Below are 23,769 nucleotides of genomic sequence, written 5' to 3'. Positions count from 1 at the left end.
GGATTCGGGTGCAGTGCGGAAAGCGCACGCGTGCACCAATGTTAACCAATGGTGCGTAAAAGTTGTAGAGTTAAAGTTTAAGGACACTTCCGCTGAACCTAGAGGAACAAAACTTAAGACACAGACCCTAGAGATGTGTACCAGTGTGGGAACACCGGCGGAGCAAAGTTACCTCACCCACAGGAAGCGGGTGCACAGGGTCGAAGTTGAGTCGGGTTTCGTCAATCAGGCTCTTGGTGCTTGAAGCTGAAAGGGCTGCAGGCGGGGTGAAAGAGAAGTGTCCGGTGGAGTCCAAGGGTGGACTCAAGTCGACAAATACCTGAAAGCGGAGGGGACAGAGTCTGGGTCACTCAGCAGTGACCAGGGTGGAACCAGGATGGAACCAGGCAATGTCGGGCGCAATCAGGTGGTCTTTGAGGAGCTTCTCTCCGCTGTCACGTGGGCTCTGGGGCATCTGCGATGTCCAGAAGCAGGTCACGATCTATCCCACGCAGGCTCTCGCCGTCGGCGCTGTCGGCTTCAAGATTGGAGCAAACAACACTTGGCAAAAGCAATCCATGCGGAACCGGGAGATTGCTTCTCACTCGAACCAGGAAGGTCAGAGTGGGGGCTCCTTTTTAGGGGAGCTGGTGCAGATCTGGAGCAACCAGATTCACAAGTCGTATTTGTAGTTTCGTCGGCACAGGGACCACTAGCCGGCTGGCAAGTGACCGGGCCAATGCGTTGAGCCAAATGGAGCAGAAGGGCCCCACGCAGCGCTCGTCAAGTGTGGAGGGCTGGTCTTCGGTGCAAGAGTGGCTCAGGGTTGGGGCTTCTCAAACCCCGGTGTACAGCTTCGAGGGTCACTCGTGGGCTGCACGGTCAGCGTCTCGTGGTCAATTCAAGATGGCGTGCCCCACGCTTCCGGTCGCCTCCACGGGTCTCAGCTCTGCAGGGACTGTGGATTGGGCTGTAGGAAGGCAGGCAAGCTTGATCTCGTCGATCTCTGTTGCTCGAGTTCCGGCGGGAACTGCGACAAAGTAGACGTCGAGGGCTGGATGGTGCCTGTTTACACAGGGTGGTCACTCCTTGACCACAAGGGAGATTCTTCGGGCTTCCACGTTGAGTAGGAGGTCCAAGGGTCCAGAGTTTCGTTTCTTATGTTTCGTCAGGAAATCTAAAGTGCATTGGCACTGCTCCCACTCTTATTCGAATCTGGGGGGCGTGATTACCTGCTAAGTCCCCCCCTATGGGTGGGACCCAGGAAGTGGGTGGATACACCCCCTTCCTTTGATCCAGGCCGCCCTGGCACGAGGGCTGGAGTGCCCCAGAACCGGTTTGGCCGGATTATGCAAGGGGCAGCCTTGTGCGCCCCAAGCAGTGTCTGGTTTCTTTCAGACCTCCCTGCTACAATCCACTATCTCCTGTCTGGAGGGTGGTAAAACCCCCCTGCGACAGGAAACCCTTTGTCCAGGCCCCATTTGGCGGAGTTTCGGTCAGCTGCAGGGGTCCAGACCCGTGTCTGTGGCAGAGGCATCCATTTTGTGGATCTAAGGCCCTTTTAGAAATTAACCGCATTTAAGTAAAGTAACATGTCTTACCCCTCTAGAGGGGTGGAATGCTATCCCCGTCGCCAGAACTGGCGAGGGGATAGTATTCCAAATCGTATGACACCTTACACGACATGTTTTGATAAAGCCAAACCAAAGATGCTATATAACCGCGAGGATTATAAGGCACTTAAGAGTATATGGTATGGCGTTATCCTGAAACAACTTAGGGAGTTGTTCCCGACAGCTGCAGACAGGCTCAGCTCATGCTAGAGCTCCATCTCACATGAAACCACGCACTCTGCCTCCAGGATTGATGAGGCCTTCCATAGGAGTGGCTCACAGGTTAATATGTGTCCAGATATAGGTTTAGATATAGGTATACTATATCTAAGCAAGGGGTGATTACACCACCTTACCCCAGCTGAGTGATCAGCCAGTTGTGTCAATTTAAGAACCAGCCAGGGGTGGCAAAAGATATGCTGCAGCCCCTGGTAGGCCTTGGTGGCCCCTATGCCCTGGGCACCTATAGTGCATTATACAGGGGCTGACAAGGAGTCCATTTCCAATTGTGGTATGTACCTAGGGTACATGGAATCCATTTTACAGAGAGAGCAGATGGCCTGGGGCCCTGATTAGCAGGGAACCAGGTCAACTAAGTCAAAAAACCAGCTAAACACAGGCAAAAAAATCTGGGGTAACCATAGTCAGGTAGCCACCTTCCTACACAACCCCCCCCCAAACGAAAGGAGATAAGGCTATCCTTGGCCAGGTAAGCCTATATTGCCTGAGTGGCCATATAAGGAAGTACCTGCACTAGCATGGGTACCCCCTGTCTCATGGTCCACTAAGCAGTCCCTCACCCTTGGGGTATTAGAGGGTCTCCACCATAGGGAATCACTACCTTGGGTGTGTTTATGCAAAGTTAAAGGCTGGTTTGGATATGGAGTATTGAAGTGAGGCTCTACTAATTTAGGGCTTAGCTTCCTCCAATTATCTTCCACCATGTGTGCCTTTCTTTCTTTAACTGAGTTGCACTGTGCTCTCAGGGTCAACCTCTGGCTACCTAAAGCTGGAGGCTGGGTCCCTCTGTTTGGCTTGCTGGAGGGACAGTTCAGGTTTGGGCCCCTTGGGTCCCAGGTTTGGCTGTGCCCAACAGAATCCACCTGTGGGAGGTCCCTAACTGTTTTTAAGGGGGCTCCCTCAGGAGTTTTTAAAGTTTTCACCTCACTAGGGCTACTAGTTTTGGTGCCCCTAATCTGTTGATGGGGGTGCTTTATTTGACAGGGGACCCTCTGGGTCTTACTGTCCTTCTTGTCCTCTGCAGCCCTGGGCTGGCTAAGGCAAGGGTGAGAGGGGCAGGTTACCTGCTCCAGACTGGGTCCCACCTGAGAAGGGTCCACCGCCATCAGAGGCTCTGTCAGGCCAGGCCTAACAACCTCTGGGGCAGTTCCTTCATCAGGGGTAAGATCAGTTCCCTGAGGAGGCTGATCCTGTCCTAAAGTCTGGTGAGGGGGAGATTTCTCTTCCTCCTCCATGCTCTCAGTTTGTGTGGAGTTATCCATCATTTCAGGCTTCACAATGCACATATCAGTTTGAGTTGGGGCTGTGGCCATCACAGCCCCACCAACCTTTTCAGGAGGAGACTCAGTTTGGGTTTCTGCTGTTATCATAACAGCTTTGCTATTCTGTTCAGGAAGAGCTTTTGCTAAAGATGGGGCAGAGAGTTTCTCAGCCCTACCAACCTTTTCAGGAAGGACATCTTGGATTGGGGCTGTAGCCATTACAGCCCCACTAACCTTTCCATTGGAATTTACCATTCTAGAATGGATTTCCTGTTCAACCTCAGCCCAGGCTGAGATTTCCAAATCATTACCAAGTAGGCAGTCTACAGGCAAGTTTGATGACACTGCCACTCTCTTTGGGCCAATGACACCTCCCCAGCTGAGACTTACTACTGCCATGGGATGATTTGTTTTGATGCCATCAATGTTTGTTACCTGGTATGTGGCACCAGGTAAAAGTTGCTTAGAGGGGACTATACCATCAGCCACCATGGTGATGCTAGCCCCTGTGTCTCTAAAAGCTTCAACTTTCAAACCATTGATGATGGGCTCTTGTCTATACTTGCTCAAGGTATTTGGGCAATCAGAGAAGTTGGCAAACCCCATGCCAGTCTCATAAACAAGATCATTGGGTGATGGGGACCTGGATAGGCCAGGGTCCACCTGAGCTCCAAAAGTAAACCCACCCAGATTCCTGGGTGTGCTCCCACTTCCTGGGGGATTACTGCTGACAGTAACAGGAGGTGGTGGAGCTGGCTTTGGAGGTATATTCTCTTTATTGTTATTCTTGGGACAACAGTTGTCTGTTTTGTAATGCCCAACCTGTTTACAGGCATAACAATAAGGCTTTTTCTCAGTTGAAGAAGTGTCTTGGGACCCACCCCCATTCTTGGAGTTTTGGGGCCCTGGGGAAGTCTTTTCTTTATTTTTATCCCCACCCTTATCTTGAGGCTTGGTAGACTCCTTCTTCTGGTTACTGTCCTGATTCTTAGGCCTAATCCTGGTTCTGACCCACTTGTCTGCCTTCTTTCCCAATTCTTGGGGAGAGGTCAGATCAGAGTCCACCAGGTGCTGGTGTAAGAGCTGGTTCTGACAATTACTTAGGATCTGCTCCCTCATAATCAAATTATACAATCCTGTAAAGTCATGTACTTTGCTGCCATGTAGCCAACCCTCCAGAGCCTTAGTTGCACAATCAACAAAATCAGTCCAGTCCTGAGTCTGTGTCTTCTGGGTGTCTCTGAACTTCAACCTGTACTGTTCAGTGGTTAAGCCGAACCCATCTATCAGAACACTCTTCAGGACTTTGTAATTGTTTGCATCCTCTTGTCTAACAGTGAGGAGCTTATCTCTCCCTTTCTCTGAAAAGGAGTACCATAAGATTGCTGCCCACTGTTCCTCAGGAACCTGCTGTACCATGCAGGCTCTCTCAAGAGCAGTTATCCACTTGTGGATGTCATCCCCTTCCTTGTAGGGGGGCACAATCTTTTTCAGGTTTCTACTATCATAGGACCTGGGTTTCTCTTTAGGAATATTGCTGCCACCAGTGGCATCTAAGCCACACAATTTTTGCTCTCTTGCCAAGGCAAGTCTAGCTTGAGCCAAGGCTACCTCCTCCCTCTCTATTTGGAGTTTGACAGCCCTCATTCTGGCCTTATGCTCTAGCTTTTGAGAAGCAGTCATGCCTCTCTGAGATTCTCTGGAGGCACTAGAAATATGAGAGTCCCCTGAGGGAGATCTCACTCTTCTGTTGCCTGGGAGAATGTTATAGGGTTTGGGGAGGTGCTGGCCCTCTCCATTCCCCAGTAGGTCTACGTTGGCCTGGTTAAGCCTGGCAACTTGGACCTGGCTACCTCTCTGATCCTGATCTTCTGGGTCCTCAACATCTGAGTCCTCATCCCCCTCCTCTCCTTCTTCCTCCTGAGGGGTATCAGCTACAGGGGGGTTCACTCCATCTCCTGATTCTAAGGGTACTTCATTCGCCTTCTCTACGTCATCCTGTTCTAGAATGGCTATCAGGATAGGACAGGTGGGACTTCTGCCCCTTTTTAACCCTCTTGAGATGCACAAGGCAATCAAGTCCTTTCGGGTTAATTTGTCATAGCTGGAAGTTGCCTTGGTAAGGTCAACTGTCACAGGGGTAGACCCTGAGGCTACTCCTGTGTCAGACATGACTCTAGTGTGGTGTAAGTGATGCACCTACCTACACTAAGTGTTTCCCTACTGTACCTTACTAGTGAGTTGTAGTCAGGGTGTGCTAGTCCCTTCAACCTACAACTACTAAGTTCAGTAGAACTTAATATGCTAAGCTTTTGATTTATATGTACCTAGAGGTACTTGATGTGATCTTTCAATTTGATAAAAAGATTGCAATGGTAAAACAACAGCAAGCTCAAATCCGCACCGCTGCTCACCAATGTGAGAAGTTGGCCTGATAGGTGATGTTTCCAATTCTGGAACCCCCTGTTATCAGACCAAACAATCCCTTATGGTGTCTGGTTGTAAGTCAACCTTATTAGACAAGCTATCCTAGGGGTAGCATGGACTAAGCAGCCTAAAGGCTTAACTTAAGAGGTCGTGTTAAGCGAGCTGTTTTACCACATACAATCCTGTAATATCAAATGAAAGGACACCACACAAGTATATATTATAAAAATATATGTGTTTATTACTAAAAACAATCCCCAGTATTCTTTGTGAATAAAGGGGCACAAGCGTTAAATCAAAAGCACTGTTTAAACATACAAAGTTGCACGATTATGGATGAGGGCGGGGGCCACTCAAACCATATACTAAACAAGTGGTATAAGAGATACCAATCGAACAGTGGTTAGGCCTAGGGCCTAGGGAATCGCTGGGAGCAGTCGGGACAAGCAATGCTGAAGTCGGGAATGGCCCACGGGATTCGGGTGCAGTGCGGAAAGCGCACGCGTGCACCAATGTTAACCAATGGTGCGTAAAAGTTGTAGAGTTAAAGTTTAAGGACACTTCCGCTGAACCTAGAGGAACAAAACTTAAGACACAGACCCTAGAGATGTGTACCAGTGTGGGAACACCGGCGGAGCAAAGTTACCTCACCCACAGGAAGCGGGTGCACAGGGTCGAAGTTGAGTCGGGTTTCGTCAATCAGGCTCTTGGTGCTTGAAGCTGAAAGGGCTGCTGGCGGGGTGAAAGAGAAGTGTCCGGTGGAGTCCAAGGGTGGACTCAAGTCGAAAAGTACCTGAAAGCAGAGGGGACAGAGTCTGGGTCACTCAGCAGTGACCAGGGTGGAACCAGGACGGAACCAGGCAATGTTGGCGCAATCAGGTGGTCGTCGAGGAGCTTCTCTCCGCTGTCACGTGGGCTCTGGGGCATCTGCAATGTCCAGGAGCAGGTCACGATCTATCCCACGCAGGCTCTCGCCGTCGGCGCTGTCGGCTTCAAGATTGGAGCAAACAACACTTGGCAAAAGCAATCCATGCGGAACCGGGAGATTGCTTCTCACTCAAACCAGGAAGGTCAGAGTGGGGGCTCCTTTTTAGGGGAGCTGGTGCAGATCTGGAGCAACCAGATTCACAAGTCGTATTCGTAGTTTCGTCGGCACAGGGACCACTAGCCGGCTGGCAAGTGACCGGGCCAACGCGTTGAGCCAAATGGAGCAGAAGGGCCCCACGCAGCGCTCGTCGAGTGTGGAGGGCTGGTCTTCGGTGCAAGAGTGGCGCAGGGTTGGGGCTTCTCAAACCCCGGTGTACAGCTTCGAGGGTCACTAGTGGGCTGCACGGTCAGCGTCTCGTGGTCAATTCAAGATGGCGTGCCCCACGCTTCCGGTTGCCTCCACGGGTCTCAGCTCTGCAGGGACTGTGGATTGGGCTGTAGGAAGGCAGGCAAGCTTGATCTTGTCGATCTCTGTCGCTCGAGTTCCGGCGGGAACTGCGACAAAGTAGATGTCGAGGGCTGGATGGTGCCTGTTTACACAGGGTGGTCACTCCTTGACCACAAGGGAGATTCTTCGGGCTTCCACATTGAGTAGGAGGTCCAAGGGTCCAGAGTTTTGTTTCTTATGTTTCGTCAGGAAATCTAAAGTGCATTGGCACTGCTCCCACTCTTATTCGAATCTGGGGGGCGTGATTACCTGCTAAGTCCCCCCCTATGGGTGGGACCCAGGAAGTGGGTGGATACACCCCCTTCCTTTGATCCAGGCCGCCCTGGCACGAGGGCTGGAGTGCCCCAGAACCGGTTTGGCCGGATTATGCAAGGGGCAGCCTTGTGCGCCCCAAGCAGTGTCTGGTTTCTTTCAGACCTCCCTGCTACAATCCACTATCTCCTGTCTGGAGGGTGGTAAAACCCCCCTGCGACAGGAAACCCTTTGTCCAGGCCCCATTTGGCGGAGTTTCGGTCAGCTGCAGGGGTCCAGACCCGTGTCTGTGGCAGAGGCATCCATTTTGTGGATCTAAGGCCCTTTTAGAAATTAACCGCATTTAAGTAAAGTAACATGTCTTACCCCTCTAGAGGGGTGGAATGCTATCCCCGTCGCCAGAACTGGCGAGGGGATAGTATTCCAAATCGTATGACACCTTACACGACATGTTTTGATAAAGCCAAACCAAAGATGCTATATAACCGCGAGGATTATAAGGCACTTAAGAGTATATGGTATGGCGTTATCCTGAAACAACTTAGGGAGTTGTTCCCGACAGCTGCAGACAGGCTCAGCTCATGCTAGAGCTCCATCTCACATGAAACCACGCACTCTGCCTCCAGGATTGATGAGGCCTTCCATAGGAGTGGCTCACAGGTTAATATGTGTCCAGATATAGGTTTAGATATAGGTATACTATATCTAAGCAAGGGGTGATTACACCACCTTACCCCAGCTGAGTGATCAGCCAGTTGTGTCAATTTAAGAACCAGCCAGGGGTGGCAAAAGATATGCTGCAGCCCCTGGTAGGCCTTGGTGGCCCCTATGCCCTGGGCACCTATAGTGCATTATACAGGGGCTGGCAAGGAGTCCATTTCCAATTGTGGTATGTACCTAGGGTACATGGAATCCATTTTACAGAGAGAGCAGATGGCCTGGGGCCCTGATTAGCAGGGAACCAGGTCAACTAAGTCAAAAAACCAGCTAAACACAGGCAAAAAAATCTGGGGTAACCATAGTCAGGTAGCCACCTTCCTACAGTATGAAAGTGGATACATTTCCTAAGGTCCACAGGATCTTGAAAGGACCCAATCTGATTTTGATAAGTTACCTTAAAAATGCAGGGATGAAATACCATATCGAGCACCAAGAGATCGTAGGGGGGGCTCGAAGATTAAGGAACTCCTTTCTTCTTGCTGCTGTAGCATTAGATACATCTTGAGAAAGATACACCCTCTGACCAAGCAAAGAAATGTGTCGCTTGGCTGTAGTTGCAGAATTGAAAGCAAGTGAGAAATTATAAGAAAAGAATAATGACTCCCCTTGGTTTGACCAGATACGTAGAACTTGAAGAACGTGGACCCAATCTGTGAGCTCTCTGAATACTAAGAGATATAGAAGACGGCATATCCAAGAGCTTCGGCAAGAAGGAGGAAAAGATTGAAGAGAGGATCATCACCCTTGAGAGCTTCAGGCAGTCCGTAAATGCATAGATTATTCCTCCTATTTCTGTTTTCCAAATCCTCTGTGTGTTGCCGAAGGTCACGAACCTCTCCCTCTAAAGAAGAAAGCCTCTGAGAGTTATCTGGTACCACTGAGAGTTGCTGCTCCCTTGAAGATATTCTGCTCTCCATTGTAGAGCACTTCTCCTCCAAGAGTTGCATTTTACTGTTGGTCTTCTCTACAGAGGGGCGCAGAGCTCGAATTTCCTCCAACAACATTTCTAAGGTAATAGGAGATGACGATTTGTCAGGAGAGGGAGGATCGAGCTTTAGACGTTTAGAAGATGAGGAAGGTGGTGAGGTTTTTGTAGTGGTAGACTGTGATGAATCAGAACGATTAGAAGTAACACCTGCCATCGTTACTTCGGTATGCGATGAGGGTAGTACTGAAGAAGGAGTTGGTGTTGACGAAGAAGAATGATTTTTTTTTTTTATATTTCTTTTTATTTGAAACAAAGAAGAAAATACAAACAAACAGTGCATTGGGAATATTGACATCAATACAACAGTGCTCGGAGCAAAGGAAGACCAGCCAAGAGGATGACACAGAATGTACAAACGTTAAAGATCAGGGGAAACTAGAGCGTCCAAAGCAGGTCGTCTGGCTGGGGGAACACAAAGATCACCCCGGTAAGCGTTCCAAGGCCCCCATACCTTCACCCATTTCTCAGGGCAGCCCCTCGCAACATACACATCTCGCTCTCGAAACATACACCAGTCCAGGTCCCGGGCCCATTTAGAACGCTGGGGCGGAAGAGCAGCCCCCCACAACTGAGCTATATTATGCTTGGCAATCATACAAGCAAGGGTGACCCACTGTTTAAGATATTGATTGAGATCCGTAGGTTCCCAAACATTCAGAAGGCATCTACGCACCTCCAGCCGTACCTCACAACCCAGGACATCTCTCATAGTATCATGTATGTCGCACCAATAGGCCTGCACTCTATCACAGTGCCACAGTATGTGGAAGAACATTGCAACCTCCCCACAGCCCCTCTTACACTCGCCAGTCGCACTCCACCCCATCTTCACCAACCCGGGACCTGTAACGTAGGACCTATGGAGGATCTTCAATTGTACCAAGCGCAACCTCATCTGTACGGCCACCACCTTGGGGGAGGAGACAGCATCTACCCAATCGTCATCATCCAATTCTATGCCGTCAGCCACCCAAGCCTCCCGGAGGGGCCCGAGGGGGTCACCCATGTGGTTAATCAACTTGCGGTACATTAAGGAGATCGTTTTTTCTGGCACGTGCCCGTCCAAAACTCGATCTTCCAGGGGGGAGGCCTCGGGGAGGGAATCCAAAGGCAAAACATGGGACAGAAGGGCATGCCTGACCTGGAGGTAGCGGAAATGCTCATTAGGATGCAGGTTGTGACTCTGCTGGAGACCTTCAAAGGTCAACATCGCTTCCCTCCCCCAGACATCTTTTATTCGACTGAGTCCAATCAGTTCCCACTTATCGAAGCCCTTGGAGGTGCACAAATTACCTAACTTGGCAGAGCTAAAAAGGGGGGTTGCGAGCGTCAGCCTACCGTCCCATCCCAAACATTTGTTAGCCACATGCCAAACTTTCACCGCATGCAAGGTAGGGCCCGTGAGAGAAAACCGCCCTGGTCGGTTATACAGGGTTCGAAGGAAATCTCCCCCTGGAGACTGACTACGATCCATTGCGTACCCGGGGTCCCCCGGCAGTCCATAGATTATCTGGTTGATAGCCGCCAGCTGGGAGGCCCAGTAGTATTTCCGCAAGTCTGGAAGTCCAATACCACCATCGTACCAGGCCAGTGTAAGCTTATAGTATGCGATACGGGATCTGCCACCCCAGAGGAGGAGTCTCTGGAGCGTCTCGATCTCCTTGAAATATTTAACCGGCACCGGGTCCATAGCATTTTGGAGAGCGTATAAGAAGCGCGGCAGAGCAAACATTTTAAAAAGGACCGCTCGACCCAGAAGCGACAGGGGTAATGCCCTCCAACGTTCAACATCAGTGCGCAATCAAATCAACGGCGGCAGCAAGTTCTCAGTGTACCTAGTCCTAGAGTCCAAGGCGACATAGATCCCCAAGTAAACAAAACCTTTGGCGGCCACCTGAAGAGGACAGTTCTGCGGGACCACCGGCGGAGCCCCGGACAACACCAACAGCACGGATTTAGACCAGTTGATCGAAAAACCAGAGAATTCACCAAACACTCTGAGTATGTCCAAAAAGACATCCAGAGAGGACCTGGGCGTGGAGAGATAAAGCAGGATGTCATCAGCATAAAGAGAAATTTTATCCTCCCAATCAGGGGACCATCTCAAGCCCCGTATCATTCTCTCCCATCGTATCCAAGCCGCCAGGGGCTCCAAGGCCAAAGCGGACAGAAGGGGAGACAACGGACAACCCTGTCTCGTACCCCTCTCCAAAGCAAAATCAGCAGACTGGCAATTGTTCACAACCACTCGGGCCAAGGGGGCCGTATAAAATAAACGCACCCACCCGATGAACTCAGGGCCGAAGCCCAGTTTCTCCAGGACCGCAAAGAGATAGGACCATTCAATCCGATCAAAGGCCATAGTTGCGTCAAGCGACACCAGTACAGCAGAATGCGACAATGTATGGGCCTTACCCAAAACACCGTGTAGACGTCGAAGATTAAGTGCGGTGTTACGGCGCGGCATAAAGCCAGACTGATCGGGGTGCACCAAAGTGGAGATTACCTTTACCAGCCTGGTCGCCAACAACTTAGCCAGTATTTTCGGCTCTGCGTTGAGCAAGGAAATGGGTCTATAGGAGGAGGGGGAGGTGCGGGGCTTACCAGATTTATGTATTACAACCACATTGGCAACACGCTGATCATAGGGAAGTGAGCCAACCTGCTTACTGTGAACAAACATACTCCGCAAGTGCGGTGCCACTTTGTGGGTATTCATTTTATAAAGCTCGACGGGAATGCCGTTGGGGCCGGTCGCCTTCCCGGACTTAATACTTCTAATGGCCTTTCCAATTTCGTCATCAGTGACAGCAGAATCCATATACTTCTGATCACTCTCAGACAACCGAGGCATGATAATATCTTTGATCATTTCGGCATGTTCAGAGCTGTCGTGAATGTCAGAAGAAGCATATACAGCACCAAAATACGCACCAAAGGAATCCGCAATCAACTGAGGGTCTGTCAGGATGACGGAATCAGCACCGGCCAGCTCAGGGACCAGCCGAGACGCACAATTCCCACGCTCCAACCATGCAATAAGTTTGCCGGCCTTATCTCCATGTTCATAGATCCTACTTTGAACGTCATTATGTTGCGTCACTGCCGACTCCCTAGCCAACCCATGGTATTCATCCCGCTTGAGACGCAGCCGATGCAGATTCTCATCAGTGGCATCCCCGGCGGCTCTTCGTTCCAAACCAACAAGATCAGCCTCAACCGAGGTGATCTCAGCCAACCGCTTCTTCTTCTTGCCCGCAATAAGAGACAATGCTTCACCACGCAAGACCGTCTTATACGCCTCCCACAAAGTTTGAGCCGAGTCCACCGATCCCTGATTAAGCTGGAAATAGCGCTCCGAAGCCCCACACAGCTCCTTTTTAATGGCCGGGTCCCTGAGATGCCAAGCATTAATAGGTGCAACTCTACCAACCAAAGGCTGCCCCAACTCCACACGGATCCAAACCGGTGAATGATCGGAAACACCCCTGCCCAAGTGACGAGCCTCTCTCAGAGTAGCAACCATAGCAGCGGGGAGTAGGATATAGTCGAGGCGAGACATGGACCCGTGCGCCGCCGACAAATGAGTATAACTCTTAAGTGTGGGGTTCAAGAGGCGCCAGGCATCAACCAAACCCAAGGAACCCATAAAGTCAGAGAGCCACTGGCGGCCGGGGGGAAGCACTCTCGGCTCCCCTCCGATACAGTATTAAAATCACCCCCCAGACACAGGTGACCGAGAGGAAACAGGAGGAAAACTTTAGCAAGGTCCTTAAAGGTTTCAGATTGGAGGGCAGGGGGAACATAGACAGAAAGAAAAGTGACAGTTTTGTGGTAAATAAATAAATTACCGGTACTATTTTTCTATGCATTAAAGGTAAAAGGATAGCTCAATAAATGAGAGGCAGAGTCCGTGGTATCTGAGTCATACGGGCTTTAATTAAGTGGCTCGAGCCAATGGACATCGGGTTCCATCACCTACTAAGGTTCAGGAAGGGACATTCAACATTTCATTAACATCATACAATATATATAGTAAAACCATACAGTTGCATTGAATACAGTAGGCGTAACAAGTGAAAAAGAGGAAGATAAGAACATATGGGCGTAAAAGAAGGCGTGCACAGGGCGTGCACGGAGGTGTGTGATGTAGACGTCACAGAAGTGTCATAGGTGGGTAGACATATGGAGGGGGTTTCATGGGCAGCTGGAACCTTTAACCTACTGGTGCGCGCAAAACGAGTTATGACGTGTAACTGGGGAGGGCTGGGGGGCGCTGACTTCTTAGCACTAGTAGAGGAGACTGGAGTCTGGGATGTCAGAACGACCTGTACCTATAGCGTATCTGATATCTTGTGTTTGGAGAACATGTTGCTTGATTCTAAAAGTCATCAGGGCAAAAGCTACTTGTCACTAAAGGCTAGTGTATGCATATATTTCTTTATGTATTGCGTGGGCTATGATTCTTCTATGGATATTAATTCAGTAAATCACTTGCATGGAGACAGAAAGACTAGACTGTAGATGGATATGTTTATGCTGTTCGTTAGCTAGGAATGTGACTCCGGGGAGCTGAACAGATAACTGTAGGCATAACATATTCTTGGCAGGCAGGCCAGGCTGAGCCGGGCACCGCGTTGCTTGGCAGGAAGTAAGGGAAGGGTCAGGGATGCGGGCGGGGCTGCTTCTCTCGGAGTGGTTCAGGGGGCTTGAGGCCTGAATCTCGTGTCCGGGCCCTGTGGAGCCTTAGGAACGGGTGCATCTCGATGATTTAACGTGCACCATGTAAAGACGTTGGCAACATAGGCCTAAAAGCCTAATTCACGTTGTTTTCACGGAGGACTGGATAACTGACATACTAATGTTGGACGCAACTGTAAATGCATCTTTATTATCGGCCATGGAGGGGAAATGCATAGAAATCATGCACATATACTACATGATGGGGAACACGTAGGGACACATAACAGGGCAAAATTCAATTTTCTCCGTTTTACCCCCGATAGCGCCCGAAACCCCAACATATCTGCCCCGTTGGTCAGACCAGACAGTCCGGACCTCAAACGGAAGGGCCCGCCTCACCAAAATCCCAACACCCCGAGACCCTGATGTGAACCCAGAATGCGCAATCAACTTGTAGCCCCCTCTGTGCAGGGCCATGCAGCGATTACCCACGAGATGGGTCTCCTGCAAGAGGACCACATCTGGTGAGTGACGCCTAATAAGCTGATTAACCATACCCCTCTTGATTTTGTCTCCCAGCCCATTAACATTCCAACTCATCACTCGAATCCCCGATCCCAGTCCGCGGCTAGCCATTCACTCCACCCCTTCGCGCACACTCAAAACGGTTGTCACCCAATGCAAAGAGAAACGAAACTAAAAACAGGAAACAAGAAACAGAAACAGTCCCCCACCCCCAAACCCCAGGAACGCCCCCCACCCTGCACCCCTGCATCAGGACTATGCCCCAACTCCAACTAGCAGTGTGCCTGTCGCCCCGCCCAACAATGGTTACTAAAAGTAGGAAGAGGAGGCGCCTGCCACGCAGCCCCCCAACCCAGTCCCATCGAAAAACGTCCCAAGGAATAAAATAATGATCAAATACAATACAGTGAAATATCGAGGAGGACATACCCACCCCCCACTAAGGCACAAAAGAATAGTCACAGTCAATCAAAAGCAGCTCATCCCAAATCCTGGAAACCCCCTTCAGCGGCCTGCTGGTGTTCTTCGGTGTCGTCGGGTCTCACAGTGTCCAACCAATGCGACGCCATTTCCGCTTGATCAAAAAACCAAGTCCGCTCATTCACCTCAACCCGTAGCTTGGCCGGATACAACATTGAGTACTTAATCCCTTTGTCCCACAGCCGTCGCTTAACATGGAGGAAAGTCTGACGTAGTTTCTGCACATGTTGCGTGAAGTCCGGGAAGAAAGACACGGTGACATTGTCATACCGAAGCGGGCCGTTCACCCGCGAAGCCTGCAAAATGGCGTCACGGTCACGAAAGTTCAAAACCCTCGCAATCAATGGCCTTGGTGAGGCACCCACTTTCGCGGTCCGCCCGGCACCCTATGTGCCCTCTCCACAGTGAAAAGGTTGCTCAGTCCCTTAGGTTTCAGATGGTTAAGGATCAGATCTTCGACAAAGAGATCCGGCGCACGAGCCGCCGCAATTTCAGTAACACCCAAAATGTGGACGTTGTTGCGACGATTACGGCCTTCATAGTCATCGAGCAGCCGTTTAGTCTCCGCTTGTGCCAGCTGTAGGGCCCGGACCTCTCTCTGGAGCTCAGCGGTATCATCAACCAGGCTCGATGTCTTAAGGTCAAGGGACTTCACCTTTTCACTGGTCTTTGAATGATCAGTGAGCAATAGATTAACGTCACACTTAACCGAGTCCAATTTAGAATCAAGAGCATCCATTCTGGCCACCATCGACGACTCAATTCTAGTGACCACCTCCATGATGTCTTGCAAAGTTGGCTCCGAGCCGGAGGTCGGGGACGCGGCCCCAGCCAAAGGCGATTGCTTCTGTTCGCTGGGGGAGCCCTTAGGAAGGGTGTATCTGTCCAGCTTATTGGATTGGACCGATCTCTGGGCCCTGGCACCCCTAACAGAAGGCTTATCAGGGTCTCCTCTCCCGGCCATGACGAGTAGACAAATCCGACAGGATAAGTGATCAAGGGGCCAGGAGGCACCTCCAGCCAGAAAGCACACGCCCCCAATACTCCGTACTACAAGCTACGACCAACTGGGCAAACTGGAAAAAGGTCAAGCGATGAGTCCGGGAAGAGGGACCACTTCCGGTGGGCACTGCCGCTGTTGTCGCATCAGGTCTCAGCCACTCCCAACACCAGAGTCCGCCGTCCGGAGGGCAGGAAGGCCCAGAACTTCAGACGACGATACTGGAGGGTAGGAAGACACACCGCGATCCGCGATTGGACGAACTTGCAGCGATACTATTCACACATCGAATTCCATCCTCGGGACTCAGGATAGATGACAGGATAGACGAACGGAGGAACGGGGCTCACGGAGCTATGCGATCACGCGGCCATCTTGGTCCCGTGCTAGGCTCCTCCCCCCAGAAGAATGATTTTTAGGTACAAAAACAAATTGTGGTTTACACAGTCTTCCCATATATAGAAGTTACACAGGAAGCACATAGAGTAATATACAACCTATATAATAGCCACAGCCTACATGAAAAGAATAGTGTAGAGTAGTCTCTTGAGATGACTAAAAGCTTCACAAAAGGAGATACTATTCCATTATGAACCTGAACAATGACACCAGGCGGAAATGATCCTGAGTAACACCAAGAGGAGAGCCAACGGTGAACAAATGATGAAAGTAAGTCGCATGTCAGAAATGAGTGATATCCAACTAGGAGAGACATGCTGAGACGGTATTCCGGTGGAAGCAAGGCTGTCGTTTTTAAGAAAGGAAGCCCTTAAAGGCTGAAGTGCTATTAAGAAGGCACCAACAGAAATGAGTCAGTGAGAATTATGATAAAAAGGAGTGAAAATCAAAACTGTTTATGTAGAAGAAACCATGGAATTCCTTACATGACTCGGTAATGTGGGCAGCTCTCTCAGAAGCATTTCCCAGCTTGAGTTTCATAATAATGGCTGACGGGGCAAAACAGGCATATTAGTTAGTGCTCTGAGGTAAATGAAACATCAATGAAAGTCATGAAAAGCAGAGCCCTCCATAGCAACAGACAGCTCACTAAAATGACGAGTGTGTCCAGCGCCTTGAGACCCTACGGGTATGTAGCGCGCTCTATAAGTGTCATTGATTGATTGATTGAAGCAGGAATGCTACCATCAAAACTGAGCAAGTGCTGGGTGAGAGCAGACGCTGTCAGTCCATGCGTGTGTCCCAGTGAATAATTTGGCTAGCGATACACACGCTGCTCGTTGGCTTCCTGACCCCTGGCTGGCCCGCCGACCCGTATTCATTACGCGACCCGCTTTTGCATTTTTTCAGGTCTCGGGCTACATTAATTACCGCGATCACGAAGTGATGTAGCACCGTTTCGTCTAGAAGATTCAGCACCTAGATGTAAAGACGACTCCCTTCGGATCAGGGCCGAATTTTTACCCGCCCACAGCACCCCAAACCAGACAACCCAGTCCTGAAGATGGTCCACACTCGTTAAGGACCGAAACGCCGTCGACTCCACAGCGCCAACTATAGGCGCATCCTGCTGTGACTCCAATTAAAAATTGCGAATTGTGCAACATAAAGTCACTGATTCCTTGTCACATGTTGAGCTAGTCACTGTATATATTTCACCTTGCTCACCCTGCGCCGTTTATCGCTGTTCACCTTTTTCACTTGCGTTGCCACTTATCACTTGTATATATTGAGCACCAAGTTTTATCGGTTGTCATTTGAATCCTCTAATTGTGTGCTGTATATAATCTTTGTCGCATGAATTTGTCCTTCTATGACTTAAATATCAAGAAACTAAAGATCATTTTTTTACTTTAAATCCCTGTGAATAAGTGTCTCCTTTTTGCTGACCGTTGTAATGCATTGTGCATGCAATTTAAATTGCCTTTCCATTCATACCTGTTGGGATACTGTTATTCCTTTATATCCCAGTGAATAATAGCGCGGTAGCTAAGATGGCGGGCGCGCTGATTAGAATGCATCGGCAGTGAAGATGATGAGAAGCGGAATGCGCTTCGTGCTGAAAAGACGCTAACCAAACGCACTGCATCTTCCGCCATCGGAAGCGGTGATGTCCGTTAGTAAAAGGTTCAGAATAATGCACCCGCAGCTTATTAAGAGTCCCGGTGCAGCAGAGCCCCAGCTCAGGCGGCCATCTTAAGGGCCACGAAAGCCACGCCCCCTAGTGTTTAGTTTTATATAGCACGACCTCGACCCGAAGGCATCAGAACGCTTTACATGAGCATTAGTTGCATTACAGAGGGATACATTCATAGTGCCTATATCGGCAACCCTCCCCACCTTTGCAGGACATAACGTGCACTTGAAATAAATAATCAGGCAACACAACTTTGTTAGGAAAAATTTGCTGCGGGTTTATTCCATACAAAGTATGCCAACGTGGTGGGTTAACTTACGGGCGACCCAAGGGCAGGCAGCGGTGAGTGACCTATGCTGACCTGACCGTCTGGGAGCCAAATTGCATCGTGGCCAACCCATTGATGCTACCAGTTATGAGGGGATTCTCCCCTTGAATACCGTGAACCACCGGTCTACCACTTTACTCTCACCCTTTGAAGGGTCCTGCCGTAAAGACTCCTGGGTTTTGGCCCTCCCAGGACCCCCTTTTCAGGATTTATTAGGGGTGGGGACACCCACAAACCCCCTATGGAGCTGTGCCCCTGCCTGGACTGGTGCTTGACAGGGGGAGGGTGGCTTGGGGTGGGTTAGTATCCGAGTCCTCTGCTTCTAGTTACAGCTGCCGACGGGTGGTAAAGGGATCACCAGCTGTTGCTGACCCCCGGCCTCTCAGACACAGCTCTCCGTTGGGTTTCTGAGTAGCGTATCCCTCCGCGGCAGCTTTCTTCCCATAGATCTCTGCATAGCGCCCTGGATCTCTGCATAGCGTACTCGTCCACGGCAGCCCTCTCCATAGCCAGAGCATTGGTAAAACCTCTTGATACATCTGGGTCAAAGTCTGCAACTGCTTGAGGTGAAAGGATGGACGACTGCCCTGCAGCCTGAGGACCTGTTCTGTGGCCTGAGATGCTGCCCCTGAGGCTTGAGGACTTGTCCTACGACCTGAATACCTGTCTCGCATCCCTGAAGCCATTCCCTGTGGCCCGACCACCTTCTCAGCTGCCCTTAGACCTGCCCTGCGGCCTGAGCACCTTCCCAGCTGCCCTTGGACCTGCCCTGTTGCCTGAGCACCTTCCCAGCTGCCCTTGGACCTGCCCTGTGGCCTGAGCACCTTCCCAGCTGCCCTTGGACCTGCCCTGTGGCCTGAGCACCTTCCCAGCTGCCTGAGGACCTGCCCTGCGGCCTGAGCACCTTCCCAGCTGCCTGAGGACCTGCCCTGTGGCCTGAGCACCTTCCCAGCTGCCCTTAGACCTGCCCTGTGGCCTGAGCACCTTCCCAGCTGCCCTTAGACCTGCCCTGTGGCCTGAGCACCTTCCCAGCTGCCCTTAGACCTGTCCTGTGGCCTGAGCACCTTCCCAGCTGCCCTTGGACCTGCCCTGTGGCCTGAGCACCTTCCCAGCTGCCCTTAGACCTGTCCTGTGGCCTGAGCACCTTCCCAGCTGCCCTTGGACCTGCCCTGTGGCCTGAGCACCTTCTCAGCTCTCTTAGGACCTGCCCTGTGGCCTGAGCACCTTCCCAGCTGCCCTTGGACCTGCCCTGTGGCCTGAGCACCTTCACAGCTCTCCTAGGACCTGCCCTGTGGCCTGAGCACCTTCCCAGCTGCCTGAGGACCTGCCCTGTGGCCTGAACACCTTCCCACCTTCCCTTAGACCTGCCCTGTAGCCTGAGCACCTTCCCCGCTGCCTGAGGACCTGCCCTGTGGCCTGAGCACCTTCCCAGGTGCCCTTGGACCAGCCCTGTGGCCTGAGCACCTTCACAGCTGCCTGAGGACCAGCCCTGTGGCCTGAGCACCTTCCCAGCTGCCTGAGTACCAGCCCTGTGGCCTGAGCACCTTCCCAGCTGCCTGAGGATCTGCCCTGTGACCTGAGCACCTTCCCAGCTGCCTGAGGACCAGCCATGTGGCCTGAGCACCTTCCCAGCTGCCTGAGGACCATCCCTGTGGCCTGAGCACCTTCCCAGCTCTCTTAGGACCTGCCCCGTGGCCTGAGCACATTCCCAGCTGCCTGAGGACCTGACCTGTGGCCTGAGCACCTTCCCAGGTGCCCCTGGACCTGCCCTGTGGCCTGAGCACCTTCCCAGCTGCCCATAGACCTGCCCTGTGGCCTGACCACCTTCCCCGCTGCCTGAGGACCTGCCCTGTGGCCTGAGCACCTTCCCAGCTGCCCTTGGACCTGCCCTGTGGCCTGAGCACATTCCCAGCTCTCTTAGGACCTGCCCTGTGGCCTGAGCACCTTCCCAGCTGCCCTTAAACCTGCCCTGTGGCCTGAGCACCTTCCCAGGTGCCTGAGGACCGGTCCTGTGGCCTGAGCACCTTCCCAGGTGCCCTTGGACCTGCACTGTGGCCTGAGCACCTTCCCAGCTGCCCTTGGACCTGCCCTGTGGCCTGAGCATCTTTCCAGCTGCCTGAGGACCTGCCCTGTGGCCTGAGCACCTTCCCAGCAGCCCTTGGACCTGCCCTGTGGCCTGAGCACCTTCCCAGCTGTCCTTGGACCTGCCCTGTGGCCTGAGCACCTTCCCAGGTGCCCTTGGACCTGCCCTGTGGCCTGAGCACCTTCCCAGCTGCCCTTAGACCTGCCCTGTGGCCTGAGCACCTTCCCAGCTGCCCTTGGACCTGCCCTGTGGCCTGAGCACCTTCCCAGCTGCCCTTGGACCTGCCCTGTGGCCTGAGCACCTTCCCAGGTGCCCTTGGACCTGCCCTGTGGCCTGAGCACCTTCCCAGCTCTCTTAGGACCTGCCCTGTGGCCTGAGCACCTTCTCGGCTGCCTGAGGACTAGCCCTGTGGCCCGAGCACCTTCCCAGCTGCCCTTGGACCTGCCCTGTGGCCTGAGCACCTTCCCAGGTGCCTGAGGACCGGTCCTGTGGCCTGAGCATCTTCACAGCTGCCTGAGGACCATCCCTGTGGCCTGAGCACCTTCCCAGCTCTCTTAGGACCTGCCCTGTGGCCTGAGCACCTTCCCACCTTCCCTTAGACCTGCCCTGTGGCCGGAGCACCTTCCCCGCTGCCTGAGGACCTGCCCTGTGGCCGGAGCACCTTCCCACCTTCCCTTAGACCTGCCCTGTGGCCTGAGTACCTTCCCAGCTGCCTGAGGACCAGCCCTGTGGCCTGAGCACCTTCCCACCTTCCCTTAGACCTGCCCTGTGGCCTGAGCACCTTCCCAGGTGCCCCTGGACCTGCCCTGTGGCCTGAGCACCTTCCCAGCTGCCCTTGGACCAGCCCTGTGGCCTGAGCACCTTCCCAGCTGCCTGAGGACCTGCCCTGTGGCCTGCGCACCTTCCCAGGTGCCCTTGGACCTGTCCTGTGGCCTGAGCACCTTCCCAGCTGCCCTTGGACCTGACCTGTGGCCTGAGCATCTTTCCAGCTGCCTGAGGACCATCCCTGTGGCCTGAGCACCTTCCCAGGTGCCTGAGGACCATCCCTGTGGCCTGAGCACCTTCCCAGCTGCCCTTGGACCTGCCCTGTGGCCTGAGCACCTTCCCAGCTGCCCTTGGACCTGCCCTGTGGCCTGAGCCCCTTCCCAGCTGCCCTTGGACCTGCCCTGTGGCCTGAGCACCTTCCCAGCTGCCCTTGGACCTGCCCTGTGGCCTGAGCACCTTCCCAGGTGCCTGAGGACCGGTCCTGTGGCCTGAGCACCTTCCCAGCTGCCCTTAGACCTGTCCTGTGGCCTGAGCACCTTCCCAGGTGCCCCTGGACCTGCCCTGTGGCCTGAGCACCTTCCCAGCTGTCTGAGGACCTGGCCTGTGGCCTGAGCACCTTCCCAGCTGCCCTTGGACCTGCCCTGTGGCCTGAGCATCTTTCCAGCTGCCTGAGGACCATCCCTGTGGCCTGAGCACCTTCCCAGCAGCCCTTGGACCTGCCCTGTGGCCTGAGCACCTTCCTAGCTGCCTGAGGACCATCCCTGTGGCCTGAGCACCTTCCCAGCTGCCCTTGGACCTGCCCTGTGGCCTGAGCACCTTCCCAGCTGCCCTTGGACCTGCCCTGTGGCCTGAGCACCTTCCCAGGTGCCTGAGGACCGGTCCTGTGGCCTGAGCACCTTCCCAGCTGCCCTTAGACCTGTCCTGTGGCCTGAGCACCTTCCCAGGTGCCCCTGGACCTGCCCTGTGGCCTGAGCACCTTCCCAGCTGCCTGAGGACCTGCCCTGTGGCCTGAGCACCTTCCCAGCTGCCCTTGGACCTGCCCTGTGGCCTGAGCATCTTTCCAGCTGCCTGAGGACCATCCCTGTGGCCTGAGCACCTTCCCAGCTGCCCTTGGACCTGCCCTGTGGCCTGAGCACCTTCCCAGCTGCCTGAGGACCTGCCCTGTGGCCTGAGCACCTTCCCAGCTGCCTGAGGACCTGTCCTGTGGCCTGAGCACCTTTCCAGCTGCCCTTAGACCTGTCCTGTGGCCTGAGCACCTTCCCAGCTGCCTGAGGAACTGCCCTGTGGCCTGAGGGCCAGCCCAGAGGACCTGTCCTTCAGTCTGAAGAATTGTCCTGCTCAATCCTGGTCCCTGAAAGGAGAGATGCTCCAAGCTCTGCTGCGAGGACTCAGTACCTGAAAATGAGACACCAGTTCAGGATTGGATGCTGCTGTTGCCAAGGAGATACAAAGAAGATGCCCTGTGACACCAAACCTTCCGCTGCTCTCCCTTTTTGCCTTCCCTGCTAGAGAAGGTCCTGGTTGCAGAAAGATGGTCAAACCAAGCCCTATGTTTGGTTTCGTTGTGGAAAAGTAAATTTTGCCATGTTCTGTGTCCCTACGTGTTCCCCATCTTATGCTATATGTGCATGACTAATATGCATATGTATTCCCTTATGATCGATTAAAGACGCAATTACAGTTGTGTCCAACTCTAGTATGCCAGTTTCCAGTTCTCGTGAAAGCTACGAGTATTAAGCCTATGTAAAGCTATGTTGCCACGTTTCACAGTGTACACGTTAATTCAGTAAAGGTCCCCGTTTCTAGGCCTCAAAAGGGCCCGGACACCAGATTCAGCTCCTGTCTCCTGAACCCTCGCTGAGAAGCGATACAGCCCCCACCTGTATCCCTGACCCTTCACTTACTTCCTGCCTCACAGTGCCCGGCTCGGCCTGGCTCTGCCTGCCAGTCTGCCAAGAGTATGTTATGATTCCAGTTATCAGTCCAGCTCTCCTTCTCTGCATTCCTAAGCTACTGAATCGCATCAATAGTTTCCGTCATGGTCTAGCCTTTACGTCTCCATGTAAGAGAAATACTGTATTAATGGTCATTTAATATTCCTCAACACGCACTACATGTAAAATTATGTATGCACCAGTCTTAGAGTCTGTTAGCCTTTACCCTGATAACTTTTGGATTCTATCAACATGTTCTCTAAACATCAGATACTAGATAGTGTTTAGGTACATGTCGCTGTGACTCTCCAGACTGTAGTCTCCCCTTCTAGCACAGAAGTCATAGCCCCAGTTCCTCCTAGTAACACGTCATTGCCAGCTTGCGCGCACCACTAGGTCAGAGGTCCCGGCTCCTTAGGTAGCCCCCTCCATGTTTCCGCCCCTTTTATGACATATTCTGTTACGTTTACATCACATGTCTATGTACACGCCTCTTGTTACACCCACTTCAGCCTTATCTTTCGCGACTGCTACGAACTCCGCCCACTGCTACGCCTACTGTATGAACTCTAATGCAATTGTTTAACTATAAATATTGTGCACTGTTATTAAAAGTTGTCCTTATGCTCCCAGATCCTGCCCCCGGCAGCTGCCATCCTATTCCCGTGCAGGTTGTCCTGTTGCTGTCCTTTATGCTGTATTAAAACCTGCAAAACTCAAGATACCTCGAATCCTGACTCTTATTTATTGAGCTATCTGTTAATTAATTATTCCGAAAAATAGAACAGGTATTTAATTATTTATTTACCACATAATGGCGCCCGATTAGGGACTTGCCCTTTCCCCACGCGCCGGAGAAGCCACGCAGGCCCCCTGATCCTCTGCAGCCGTGACGGAACCATACCGTGCACGTGCAGATATTTCTGCTTCAAGTATCCCTCAGGCCCACGGAGGAGACGG

The sequence above is a fragment of the Lissotriton helveticus genome, chromosome 7 (genome assembly GCF_964261635.1).
Source record: "Lissotriton helveticus chromosome 7, aLisHel1.1, whole genome shotgun sequence".
NCBI classification, from domain to species: domain Eukaryota; kingdom Metazoa; phylum Chordata; class Amphibia; order Caudata; family Salamandridae; genus Lissotriton; species Lissotriton helveticus.
The sequence above is the reverse complement of the archived record's forward strand: the minus strand, read 5'-3'. Positions refer to the sequence as shown.